At 45.6% G+C, this 14485-nt stretch overlaps 1 protein-coding gene across 3 annotated transcripts in view; it reads left to right on the top strand.

Moving 5' to 3' along the window:
• The window catches only part of BABAM2 (BRISC and BRCA1 A complex member 2), a 322714-nt gene that overhangs the window by 41935 nt on the left and 266294 nt on the right, over positions 1-14485 (top strand). The window lies entirely within an intron of this gene.

The following is a 14485-nucleotide window of genomic DNA, read 5'->3' as shown; positions in this document are numbered from 1 at the left end:
CTATGGCCATAACCTCAGTTTAAATATTTGTACATGATTATGTATTATAACTCAGATGCACGGAAGTTAAACAGGTTTAAAAGTATTGCAAACACTGCATCTCCTTTTATAGTTTCTCTTCAACATTGTGATGAGCAACCTATGCTAGTGATTGGGCTGCATGAGTGGCTCTTCATCTCAGTGGGCTGCAAAATTGTCTCAAACAAGAATGTCTACCAGCATAGGGTAGTTTTGTTAACTTGTGTACTTAGAATTTGTAGGATGTGCTGACTGAACCATAGCAGCGCTTTAATTTGTATGCAGAGGGAATGAATGGCTCTCTCAGTCAATGTTATGTATAATCAGCGTGTACCTCACTTCATGTGCATGTCACTTTAATAATACCAGTGGGGAAAAAACCTATGTGGACTGAAAACAGCAGAATCTAGCAACCTTGCAGATGGGCAACAGTAAATAAAGTGTCTCACAGGCCACCCATAGAACCCTTATGGATCACATGCAGCCCTTGCTCTGCAGGTTGCTCATCAACTGCTTCAACACCAGCTTTTCCACAGGACAAGTATATTATGGGACTGGAAATGCAAGCTTCCCTTCCATATTGTTCCCCTTAACAAAATAAATCATAATGTGGAGGAGGCCCATGTACAAAGGAGTTGATGGGAATCTCAGTTGTTTAAACTCATTCACTCCTTTACCTCTGTGCAGACAGCCAACAATGATGATAGGTATTTTTGTGATGTGTACCCTTATCTGTTATGAAATGGCGTGAGAACAACCTGTTCATTTCATTAAGAGTAACAGATAACCATCTGATAACACAGTTCAGTCACTATCTATCTGGGCAGCTTTTATATTTGTTCTCTCTTTTTTGGTTGCTTATCATTTAGAAGTGCTGAAGATTGGTTGTATAAAACAATGTTTTGCTTAATTGAGCTGGATGATGTTCTAGCATTCTAATTAAATATGGAAAAAGCTTACCCATTAAGAAGATGATTGAACTGCAGATTTGTCCTTTTACTTTACAAATCCCACCAAAAATTGTTTCAAGAATAAAGTGCAGATTTCCTATAAGTATTATATTAAGTCACTATTATAATTAATTTTGATATAATGTTTCTTAATAGCAAGATTCATAGAGTTAAAGGCCAGAATAGACACTAGATCATCTGTTCTGACCTGCCTTAAATCACAGGCCATTCAGTTTCACCCAATTCTTATATTGAGCACACTTACATTTGACTAAAACCTAATTTGTGTTTCCCTACACCATATCTTTCACAAAAACAATATGAGTGCCTTGTCTTCATCATTATTAACTATTCAGTTCTTTATCATTCACAGATTTTATCAGTAGTGATTCTATATTTATTTATAGACCTTTGATGCAAAATGTGAATGGCATCAAGCCTGCTACCTTTATAACCCCACTAAAGATGCCTCTACTCAATGATGATTTCCCATTGACAACTACTTTTTGTGATCTGTCAGTTAACCTGTTCTTAATCTGTTTAACATGTGCTTTAATGCTAATTTTTAATCAATATTATGTGATACAAAGTCAAATGCCTTACCATAGTCTGAATATATTACATCTATGCAATTATGTTTAGCAACCAAACTTGTAATCTCCCTAAAGAATGAAATCAGGTTTGCTTGACAAGATCTGTTTTCTGTAGGACTATATTGATTGGCATTAATTGTATTCCTAGTGTTTAATTCTTTATCAGTTGAATCTTGTATCACTTTTCCTATTATTTTATCCAAAAATAATGTCTGATTGATTGGTCTACAGTTTCTCTGTCTCTCTCTGAAATGTAGCCCAGTGCCCCATAAAACCCAAACCTTCAGTATCACGCCAGTCATGCAGGTAGTGGCTTAGCTCTAGTGTTTTCTGCTTTCTCTCACTTGTGGGACCAGAAGATTGTCTGTAAAGATCATGTGGGCTTGCTCCTTTCAAGAGTCCTAAAGTCTTCTATAATCTGTGCATTTCCACACAATGCTGAGTCCATGGTGATGATACATATTGGAAGCAATGGAGAACAAATTCATAATCCTTTCCACTCTTGTAGTTACATATCATATATTCAGTCCAGGGGAAAAAAATACTATCATGTTTTGCTTGTGTCCCTTGCTAAATTCTATATCTTCTCTTCTTAATACAGAGTTACTGACAGTGCTTTGACTTCTTAGGTTGATTGAAGAATATATCTTGGTGGCTACTTGCTTCATATTACAAAGACACCTCCATATGTGTCCCTTGCAGCTTCCTGAACTGTTCTTCTAGGACACAGGTGTGACTCTTTGCCCCCATATTTTTATGGAAATATGTTTTGCATATGAATATGCATAACTGGAATATGCTTTATCCTAAGCAGGTTATGTAACCTATCATTCAAGAGCCTATGATCTCCTGCATATGTGTATTCTTTTTGTGTGCATGTATCATTCTTATATGTGAAGTTAGAAATATGAAGTATAAACCTGCTTATTAATCTAGAACTGGGGTCAGTAACCTTTCAGAAGTGGCGTGCCAAGATTTAACTTATTCACTTTTATTTATGGATTTGCGTGCCTGGGGGGAGAAGGGGACCAGGGGCAGGCTGGGTACAGTGACCATATTTTCTGAACCAGGGAGAACGGTTTAATTTAAATTATTAAATGGATTAAGCGTTTATCAGCCTTTATTTTAAAATAAAATAAAGTAAAATATTAATTTATATCCATCACAAAAGGTTTCAAGGTTTTCTTTATTTATGGCAGGTGTGGGGTAGGTTTTTTGTGTTGGAGGCTACTGACCCACAGAAAAATCAGTTGGGGACCACACAAATGAGAAGCAAAACAAACAAACAAAAAACCCCTCACTAATGTGGCCCTCAACTGGGACACCTCACTGTTAGGGCACTCCAGCCCCACAGGGCTAGGGGAAGGGACAGGGTGGACTGAGGTTCAGGGCTTCCTATAGGCCAGATTTATTTTTCTGGTGTTCCAGAGTTAGTGGATTTTGTGGACCTCCTTAGGCTCTGGGTTGGGGTTCTGTGTGCAAGACAGGGTTGCCAGTCAGTGAGATAGGGATACACGATCTGAGTAGGAAGTGGGGTGCAGCAGGGGGTGAAGAGAGCAGAGTCTGGAAGGGAATTTAGTGTCAGGAGAGGGTGTGAGGCGGGAGTACGAGAGGGAGTTTGGGGTTAGGGAAGTAATGCAGAAAAGGTGAGAGGGTAAGAATGCTGCCAACTAGCTAGTTGGGGAGAGAAGCAAAGAAGTAGGGAGTAAATGAAAGTGCAGCTTCTGCTAAGTAAAATTTTATCCCCCCCTCACATCTTCCCTCTGCTCCAGCCTCGCATCCCTCAGCCCCATGATTCCCCACAGCCTGATCCCCTGGATCGTGATCCCCTGCATCGCCCCATCCCCCTCAGTGCAACCTCTGCCCCCTCCCATTCTGCCCCCACATCCTCCTTCACCCCTCCTACCTCCATATCCTTGTGCCCCCATGTGCACACCGGCAGGAGAACAGTGCTGGGGCGAGAGAGGACCGGGGGGACAGAATCGCTCCCTGCTCGGCCCCACCCTTTGTTGGGGTTCGCCCCTCACCTGCAGGCTGCTGCTCTGGGGTTGGGGCAGGCAGGGCCCAGGGCTGTTTGGGGCTGGTTCCAGCCAAGCAGGGAATAGTGGGGCAATGGTGAAGGGGCTCCCTACCCCCACACACACCCTGTGGGGAGCAGCATGGCACCAGGCTCTGGTGCTTCATGGAGGCAGCAGCAGCTTGTGACTGGCCACCCAGCCCTGGATCTGTGGAGTAGTTCTAACCCTGCCCCCTCCTGGAGCAGGGAGCAGAGCCTGTAATGAAGGAGGGGTGTTAATCCCTTAGCACCTGAAAGCGGCATGCCCAGGCTGGGCAGGGGCAGCCTCAGGGGGACAGAACCCAGTGCGGGGTAGTGCTTCACACTCTACTTGCTGGCCCATCCTGGCCCCTACACACCCATGCCTTCCCCTCTCCCCCCCCCGCTTGCTCTTCCAACAGGTAGATGGACCTGGTTCTCCAGCCTGCAGCTGTGTGGTAACTGCAAGGCTCCAGCCACTGCCCGGGAGGGCAGGGAGAGGCAGGGGTTGAACTCCCTGTGCACATGCCACTCAAAATTGGTTTAAGTGCCACTTATGGCATGCATGCTGTAGGTTGCTGATCTCTAATCTAGAATTTCTAGTGTGAGCCATTAATAATACTTACACAGGACTTAATGGCCCAGTGCTCAAGGCAGTGATCTGTAAATGGTTTGTTTTTCCTGTTAAGCTAACTACTTATGCTAAACAATTTGATCCATCTTGTATTTAGCTGTGAGGCTCTGAGTACCCCCTTACCCATGTCTGAAAAACGAGCTCTGTGTAGCTTGAAAGCTTGTTTCTTTCTCCCACAAAAGTTGGTCCAACAAAAAAATATTTCTAGGAGCCTTGATTCACACAAGGTATAATATACTTGTGTTGTCTCGTGTTAAAGTAAATCCTAAAAACAGCATTTTGTTAATTGTAGACACCAGAAAACTATAGACAAGAACATTGCAATAATTTAAATTGTATTAAATACATTAATGTTGTTATCAACAAAGACTTGTATGACCATCATAAGCACATATGTGCCTGATAGGGAAACTGAACAACAATGACAAACTGCGTATTTGCTGCAGCTTCCCATAGCATGTATATATTTTAAAAAGTTCATCTTATTCAAATAGTAATAAGGTAAAATGGATCCTTATTGTTTTGTAGCTATAGCAGAAGACTGAGAGGCAGTCAGTGTTCTGTGCTGCCTCTGCCATTGACTTGATGTGTATGACTTTAGGGGTGGAGATGTCATACAATTTTCTGTGCCTTAGGGTATTTCTAGACTGCAAGCTTCTTTCAAAAGAGATCTTCCAGAAAAGCTTATTTCAAAAGAGAGTATCCAGATGCAAAAAGCGCAATGAAATAGCGATTTGCTGTTTTGAAAAATAGCACCCACACTTATTGGTTGCTAGCTCTTATTTAAGGTCATCCGGAACCAGGTCAGGCAGTGCATTAGGTCAGCAGTTGCTTCTGGGTGCTGTTGCCCAAGGCTAGCTGAGACGCGTGCTTAAAGGGACCCCCCCCAGACAGCCGTTTCTCAGCTTCTGCTGTATGCTTGCTTACCTCTCTGAGGGACAGCAAAGCATTTGCAGTCTGTGCTTTGGTTGCCCAGCTTTTTGATACCACGCACACTCCTTGACAAGGAGCTGGAGCTGCCTCTGAGCATGTGATCGCCCCACACTGCCATGCTGCTGTTTCTGCAGCACTTTGTGCAGGCTGCCTTCATGGTCCTGCAGGAGCTCGATAGCCTGTGTGCAAGAGCAAAGCCCTTGCAACCACACCCCACAATAGAGAGATGCTTCTGGACACCAGTTCTGACTTGTGGGACTGGCTTGTGATAGAGCAGTGGAATGATCATCAGTGGCTCCAAAACTCCTGCATAAGGAAGGCCACCTTCATGGAGCTGTGTGCCTGGCTTGCCACTGCCCTCCGATGACGGGACACCCAGATGCGACCCACCATCCCCCTGGAGAAGCCGGTTGCCATCACCATCTGGAAACTGGCCACCCCAGACAGCTAGTGGTCTGTAGTCAGCCAGTTTGGCATTAGAAAGTCCACCGTCGGGGCCCTCCCCATGGGCTGCAGTCCCTGAAGGAAGGGGATGTACTGGAAAGGGGGACCCTAGGGAAAATGGAGGTTAGGAGTGGGATTGGGCTGGGGTTGGAGGGGAACCCATCCCCAGAGGGTTCTGCAGTCCCGCCCTCACACAGCCCTACAGGGAGGGCAGCCTCATAGGGGGTGGCTCCTGAGGTATTTGGGGGAGGGGGCAGGTTCCTCCCAAGGTCTCAGGCACTCCCTCTGATTCCCTGTTTATTGTGTTTCTTTGTCTCCTTGTGGTGAGAGCCATCAACTTGGTCCTGCTGCACAGGGTCAACTGCCTGGGAGACCTGGACCCTATCGTGGTTGGATTTGCCGCCCTGGGCTTCCCCAACTGCGGGGGAGCTATAGATGGAACCCACATCCCCATCTGAGCACCAGAACATCGAGCAGCCCAGTTCATTAACTGCAAGGGCTATTTTTCGATGATGCTGCAGGGCCCTGGTCAACCACCGCGGACAGTTTACGGACATTTTTGTCAGGTGTTCGGGCAAGGCACACAACACCCTCATTTCCAGGAATTCCAGCCTCTGCCAGAAGCTGGAGGCTGGTACATTCTTCCCCCAGAGCAAATCTGGTCGAGGATGTTCAGATGCCACTGTGCATCATTGGGGATGTGGCTTAGCCCCTCATGTCATGGCTCATGAAGCCCTACACCGGCCACTTGGACCTGAGCAGGGACCATTTCAATGCCCACCTGGGCAGGGCCTGCATCCAGGCAGAATGCACCTTGAAGGCAAGGTTCAGGTGCCTCCTGACCTGCCTGGATGTCGGGGTGCACAACATCCTCAAGGTGATCTCAGCCTGTTGAGAGGGAGAGGTAGTCAGTCATCTATGAAGACACTATCCCTGAGCCCTTGCCCTTCTCTGTGAGCTGCTAGCTACAGTCCTTGGACCACAGGACGGTGATGTTCCAGGAGCAAGGCCATGTGTGGCCTAGATAGTGGGCTCTGCCTGGTAGGAGCCCAGAGGTGCCCACAGGACCATGCTCGCCCCTCGCCCCCCATCCCACAAACAAGCAGGCAAGGGAAGTGTCCGGCCACACTGGGATCCCATGGGTGGGAGAGAGGCCTGGAGCAGACTGGGCTTCCATCAGTGCCACACCCACGGCACTGATGGTGCCTAGAACAGGCGGGGTTGCCCATGTGCCGTGTGCGGCATTCTTCAGTCTTTGTGCAGGCGTATGTGTGCCCTTGTCCCCAGAGTGCTTCCAGCAGTGGCTGGTGGTGGGAGGGTGTCCCCCCCCCGGGGGTTGTGTGTGTGTGTGTGTGTGTGTGCTCCCCAGAGCCTGTGAGCAGGAGCCTATGGGTGTCCTGAACTGCTTCATGTGGCTGCGTGGTGCAGACTGGCTCTGCACGTGCATCTATGTGCGCAGGCTGAGAAGGCTGAGTGATGATCGCACCTCAGCGCCTGCCTCCCCCACCGTGTGTGTGTGTGTGTCTGTGTCTGTGTCTGTGTCTGTGTCTGTGTCTGTGTCTGTGTCTGTGTCTGTGTCTGTGTCTGTGTCTGTGTCTGTGTGTGTGTGTGTGTGTGTGAGAAAAACTAAGAGCACTCACCTGATGATCATCCCCAGCCTCAGAGGATACCCAGGAGACATCCAGGCCTGGGGAACCGGCTCCAGGGTTAGAGTGACAGTGCTGGCATTTTCCACCTCCTCCTCCAGCTCGGTGTCCTCCTCCTCCTCATCTTCTGAGACCACCCCCCGCCTGGGCGACAACGGGCATCTCTAGCCCTGAGTTGACAACAAGGGGTGAGGCGGGAGCTGCACCACCACCCAGGATGCAGAGGAGCTCATTGAAATAGGGGCAGGAGTGGGGTCCTGCACTGGAGTGAGAGCTGCGCTCCCTGGTCCTGGCGTAGTCCTGCCGCATCTCTTTGACTTAGCTGAGCACCTGCTTGAGGCTTCTGGAGTGGTGGCCCCTTGTGGCCAGGGCCTTGGCCATACGGTCGTAGATATGGATGTTGCTCTTTCTGGAGCAGAGATCCTGGAACCTCCTCACCCCATACCTTCAGGAAGGCCAGGATCTCCACCCCAAACCCTGACAGTTCGCACCTTTTGGTGTCCCTGGCAGGGTCTTGGGAGCCCTGGGCATGCTTCCTTTGAGGGCCAGTGGACTCTCAGGGCTTGAGGATGGGCCATGGCTCAGGAGAAGTGTGGCAGTCTGAGCTGAACAGTGCAGTTCCCAGAGCTGGCTTCCTGCCACAAGCCTTGTCTCGGGTGCCTGCGGCTTTGACAGCTAGCAGGAGATAGAAACTATAGAATTGTGATGAGTTTGAATGGAGTGGCCACCAGGCACCTGTGTTATTTCCTGGAGGCCTCTTTTTTAGAAAGAAGTCCCTATTTTGCGTCCATACACTGCCTTTTCTGAAAAAGCTTTTATGGAAAAAGGCTTCTTCCTCGTAGAGAGGGGTTTACTGCTGTTGGGAAAAACCCCTCTGTTCTTTCAACTTTTTGTCCAGCAATAGCAATGTGGCCACTAGTATGTTTTTCCAGAATAACACTTATTCTGGAAAACACTGCAGTGTAGACATACCCTTAGTTTCACCATCTATAAAATATGGATAATATTTGACAAACATTGTGAGAGTTGATTCATTTGAACAAGCTCATTTCCAAGAACCTAACAGTGGTTTACAGATGTGAACAGTTCAGATTCCAATCCTGCAAGGGACAGATCCCTGCACTTGCATTAAATCCCACTGATGTAAACGATGGTAAGCGCAGTTGCAGGGATTTGCTTGTGCAGCTCATTGCAGGATAAGAGCTTTCATCTTCAGCCTCTCTTGTGAAGTAGGCAAGTATCCCCATGTACAGATGCATGGATGGGGGAACAAGGAGGAAGAATTATGTAGACAATGAATTGGAGAACCGGGTGTAAAATCCCTGGATGGTCATCCCCCTGGTTGCATGATTCTAAATTAAAAAAGATATTATAAATTTGAACATTTATTGCATATACTGTGTGTTGGATTGTAATATCTATTATGTTTTCATATTTTTAGGGGTGGTCAGAAATTTTCAGACTGAACAGATTTTTGTTGGAAGATGCTGCTCTTATGAAATCAAAATATATTGTAGGAGCTTACTGGTTTAGTTTTTATTTTTAATGAAAAATCATCAGAGCTCTTTGTTTACTTACTGCTAGTATATTACAATTGTTGAAACAAAGCACTTCCCCTTGCTCAAAGCACAGTTTTCTTTTGTGGGAAATTTCAACTTTCTGTTCCAGATTAATTAATTGGTTTAATTTCAGCCAATGTAGCTATTCTAAGAGATGTTCCTAATCATCCAGGGCAACAAAGATTATAGATCAGCCATATGTTTTGAAAGACGATTGATCAGAAAAAAATCTGCAGAAGTTCTTGATGGATGTATTGGGTGGTTCATAGACTACAGAAACTATCAGTTCTGTGTCACTGTTTCAAATCTTGAGGAATGGTGTGAGCAAAATTTGGTTCCATGGGATGGTGGTTTGATAACTTACATGAAACGAGTTTGATGGTTCTGATTCAGTTTCCAGTGGGCAAGCATTCACATTAATGTAAAAAACCAGTAAGTTGCACACTATTTGTCAGGGAGAGCTAGGTCTGAAGCCTATTGTATCCATATAATAATGCTCTTTGTTGTCTATAGAACTTCAAGTGCTTTACAAAGGACTTAAGTGTCATTATTCCTGTTTTATGAATGAGAGGAAGTAAAGTTGAGAAAATCCAGGTGATTTGACCAAAGTCATCCAACAGGCCAGCATCGGAATTGGGAACAGATGTTAGGCACTAGTCAGGAATAAGATCACTTCATGCACTGCACCATACAGCTTCTGGAAGTCGTGCCCTTCAATGAATGTTGAGAGATATTTCCAGAATTTTAGCTGTTACAAATCCTCTTCATTGCCCATCCTCTCCTTGTCCCATGGATGAATAAAAGACATCAAGTTGTGGAGCTGTGTAACTAGTATTTTCATCATTACTAAATATATACACAAACTTTGAAAGTAAAAACCACCTAGAGGTTTTGTCTAGAGATGTTAAATTTTAATTAAACAGCTAATCAAGTAGTTGATGGAATTTTCATTGACTACTCAATTAGTCGATATGGGGAGAGGTGCAACAGGGAACCCAGCATGAGTGAGGACTGCTTTAGGTCCTGACTGCTGCGTCTTTGCCTTTTCAATATAGTAAGAGCCAGACGAATACCCAGAAACCATCTACTTCAAGATAGACCCAAGAAAACCAACAATAGAACACCACTTGTCATCATCTATAGCCCCCAACTTAAACCCCTCCAACGCATTATCAATAACCTACAACCTATACTGGAACAGGATACTACACTCCGAGAGGCTCTGGGGGACAGACCCATAGGGTATGTCTACACTACAAAGTTAGTTCGAACTAACTTTCATAGGCGCTACACTAGCGCTCCGTTAGTTCGAATTTAATTCGAACTAACGGAGCGCTTAGTTCGAACTAGGTAATCCTCATTCCACGAGGATTAAGCCTACTTCGAATTTACTAGTTCGAATTAAGGGGTGTGTAGCCCCTTAATTCGAACTAGTGGGAGGCTAGCCCTCCCCAGCTTTCCCTGGTGGCCACTCTGGCCAACACCAGGGAAACACGTCTGCCCCCCTCCGGGCCCGGACCCCTTAAAGGGGCACGGGCTGGCTACGGTGCCCATGCCAGGTGCAAGCCTGCCAGCACCCAGCCAGCAGACCCTGCACCTGGAACGGATCGAGCCACCCACCTGATGCCCTCCAGCCCTCCCCCTCTTCCCGGGACCAGGCTGGTGGCTCCCGGGAGCTTGCCCGGGACCACAAGAGGTGGGCACCTGCCTGGGCTAGTGCAGACATCGTGGACCTTGTCCACGATCTCCGCACTAGGCACAGGAAAGTGGCTGTCTAGGGCAGGAGAGCTGCCAGCCTGGCCACCCAGGAGCAGGTGTGCATGAAAATCAAGGTGGTCCACTGAGACCCCCGACCCTGAGCCCTGAGCTTAGAATGGCCGTCCTGGGTCAGACCAAAGGTCCATTTAGCCCAGGAGCCTGTCTGCCGACAGCGGCCAACCCTAGGGACCCTGGAGGGGATGGACCGAAGACAGTGACCAAGCCATTTGTCTCGTGCCATCCCTCTCCAGCCTTCCACAAACCTTGGCCAGGGACACCACTCCTACCCCCTGGCTAATAGCACTCCATGGACCCAACCTCCATGACTTGATCTCACTTCCCTTTAAACTCTGTTCTAGTTCTAGCCTTCACAGCCTCCTGCAGCAAGGAGTTCCACAGGTTGACTCTTTGCTTTGTGAAGAACAACTTTCTGTTACTAGTTTGAAGCCTGTTACCCATTCCTTTCTTTTGGTGTCCTCTAGTCCTTCTTTATGGGAACTGATGAAGAACTTTTCTGTATGCACCGTCTCCACCCAACTCCTGCTTTTAGAGACCTCTATCCTGTCCCCCCTCCGTCTCCTCTTTTCTAAGCTGAAAAGTCCCAGTCTCTTTAGCCTCTCTTCATATGGGACCTGTTCCCAACCCCTGATCATTTTAGTTGCCCTCCCCTCTCCCAGCCTCTCTCTTCCCCTCTCCCACCTCCTTTTCCCAGTCTCCCCCAGTTTTGTTCAATAAAGACAGATTCCATTTTTGAACACAATTGTCCTTTATTTTGTACATCTAGAAAAGGGGCTAGGGAAGGGTAAGTGGAAGGAGGTGAGGGAGGAATGGGGTACGCGCCCCCGATGGGGAGGACTTGGCTGGCTCTGCGGGCTTTTGGGGTGGAAGCTCTCCTGCAGCCCCCCAATTGCCCCCTCTCCCCAGATGGCCGCCTGCGGCAAGTGCAGCCGGTCTAATGGCCGAGTGCTGTGATGTGCCCAGTGTGGGTACTCCGGGCACTCGAAGCCAGGACTGCTTTGCAAGCGGGGAACTCCTGAGAACTGTCTGTCTGGGGGGGGGGGTCGGGACCCTTTAAGCACAGCCCTCGGCTAGCCTGAGACAGCAGCTCCACGCTCTAAGTCCTCCTCTGATGCCCTGCTGGCACTGCTTCCGGCCATCCTTAAGCCTGGTTCAGGATCCACTTAATGTGGACATGCTAGTTCGAATTAGCAAAACGCTAATTCGAACTAGTTTTTTAGTCTAGATCCGTTAGTTCGAATTAGCTTAGTTCGAATTAACGTCGTAGTGTAGGCGTACCCTTAGTCTCCTATAAGCAACCACCTAACCTCAGGAAGATTCTCACCAACAACCACAGGACATACCACATTAATACCAACCCTGGAACTTTCCCTTGCATCAAACCCCGTTGCCAGCTTTGTCCACATATTTACTCTGGTGACACCATCACTGGACCTAACTATGTCAGTTATATGATCAAGAACACATATTCTTGTTCATCCAGAAATATAATTTATGCCATCATGTGCAAACAGTGTCCTTCTGCTATGTATATTGGACAGACTTCTCAGACACTTTGCCAAAGAATTAATGCCCACAAATCAGACATCTTCACAAGGAAAAACTAGTTGCTTTTCATTTTAACCTACCTGGACATAGTCTTAACTACATGCATCTTACTTCAAAGAGACTTTAACATCAGATTACAGAGGGAAATTTCAGAACTTTCTTTCATGCTTAAATTTGGCACTTTACGAATGGGCCTTAACAAAGATGTTAATTACCTTAGCCATTACAAAGATAGCTTCCCCACTTATCACCCCTGATTAGCCATTCATTGACTCATAAATAGCTATTCCCTCCCTCCCTCTCCTTCACTTTGCCTTCTGTACTAAATCTGATTCGTCAGTTTAATAATGTTCCCTTTTTTCATTGTATTCCTTTGGTATATATGGTCATGCCAATTCTCTTCCAGAATATGATCTGAGGAAGTGGGTCTGGCCCACGAAAGCTCATCACCTATTAAACCATCTTGTTAGTCTTTAAAGTGCTACAAAGTTTTTCCTTTTGTTTTATCTACATGTTTTATTAGTCTTTAAAGTGCTACCAGACCATTTGTTGTTTAGTCATATCTTGGTCTGGGTAAACTGTGAATTGTATTTGACATTTAAGTTTATAGTACAAACTGGAATTTTTAACCTACTGTAAGCAGTGATAACCTTGCTAAGTAGTTTTGTTGCATATTTTGTCACATGTGAGATGAGAATTTAGTGTCAGAGATTATGACCTAATTAATATTCTTATTTAATTAATTTCAAATGGCATTAATACACATTAAAATATCATATAGCTCCGGTCTTTAGTATTTCCATTATATTCTGTTCCGCTCAGATAGGATGTGGTTAGTTAGGATGACTCCTGTTGATCTGCTAGGTATTCTCCTAAATATTGTTTTCTAGGAAAAAAAACCCCACTGCCTAACAGGAAACAGGACCACCCCAAATCTATGTCACAATCTGTTCAGTGCCCAGATTTCATGACAGTCTGTGTGTTAGTCAATACAGATAGTAAGTCCACCCACAGAGATTTATGTGGAGCTCAGAACCTCGGTGCTTCCCTCTGTTCCTACAGTGTTTACTAACTCACCTTAATCAAGAAGGCTGCTTAAATGAATTTTGACAGGCCGGTGTCTATTAAGTGACTTCTACCATATAAAGATTTTTTTTCTTATCAAAACCAGTGTTAAAGTAGCCTACTCCCATGGGGCTCTTCATGTCATATAACAAGATGCACAAAACCTGTCACTAAACTCAGGAATATATAATTTTAAATGTGTTATATTTTCTAGTTTTCTGTTCATATATAATACATGTGTATTTGCTATGTAAACAAAAAGAAAAAAAGCTTTCTTTTTGAAATATGGTTATTAAATGTAGAAAGTGATATAAAATAATACTGAGTTGATATTTTATTGCCCTGATATTTGAATCATATGTATCTAGTTTACAACTCCAGAGATGATTTAAAACATAGGTCCAACAGTTAACTTGTGTTCTGATTCTTGTTTTTAGTAGTAGGCATTCTGCAAAAGGTATGAAGCTAACAATTTGGTGATAATTCTTCAGATGGTATTGTTTCCTGTTTCTTTTCCTAATATTCACTCTGTTGAAAATGTAGTTTTCTATATGTCTATCTTCGGGTTTATCCTGCCATCCCTCACAATAGTGCCTGAGTGCCTTCCTTATAAAATCAATAATGAATCAACAGGTTTTCCTTAATAAACAGATATGACTCTCAAAAATACATGAATCAGATATGTTGGGTATTAATTTTTAATTATTTAATATCCCACATACACTGTTTTCAAGAAGGTACTATTTTTATATGATTTCTTTTCTAACTATATCAGAGCTTCAAGATGTCACCTTTAGGAATAAACAGTGAGAAATCAAGCAATAATGTGTTCCACATTTTCTGTACAATAATTCCTCATTTAACACTATAGATATGTGAAAATGTGTTATGTAGGGTTAATTTTCCCATTGAAAATAATGGAAAAGGTGGGGGTTGCATTTCAAGCGGTGGTGTCTGTTGGGACTGGGACATAAGGTTGGGGGAAAAAGGGGACTGGGTTACAGCAGGGAGGGGAGGTGTTTGGCTCTGGGGAAGGGAAGGGGAAGAGAGGAGAGGGGGATTGGGTTGGGAGTATGCCCCTGTGACGGGTCTGCCGGGACCCGGACTGCATCCGGCGATGGGGGGGTCGCCGGGGAATGGCCCGGGGAACGGAGCAGCGAACCCTCCGCCACTTTGCAGGGAGGCGGGGGAAGCCCCGTGCAACTGGCTGGCTGAGGAAATCGTGTTATTCCAGGGACGGTCATGTAATTCAAAAAACGTTCCCTTAAAAAAAATAAATCATGC

The sequence above is a fragment of the Pelodiscus sinensis genome, chromosome 3 (genome assembly GCF_052426305.1).
Source record: "Pelodiscus sinensis isolate ZL-2025 chromosome 3, ASM5242630v1, whole genome shotgun sequence".
Lineage (NCBI taxonomy): Eukaryota > Metazoa > Chordata > Testudines > Trionychidae > Pelodiscus > Pelodiscus sinensis.
This window is presented reverse-complemented; position numbering and strand designations above follow the sequence as displayed.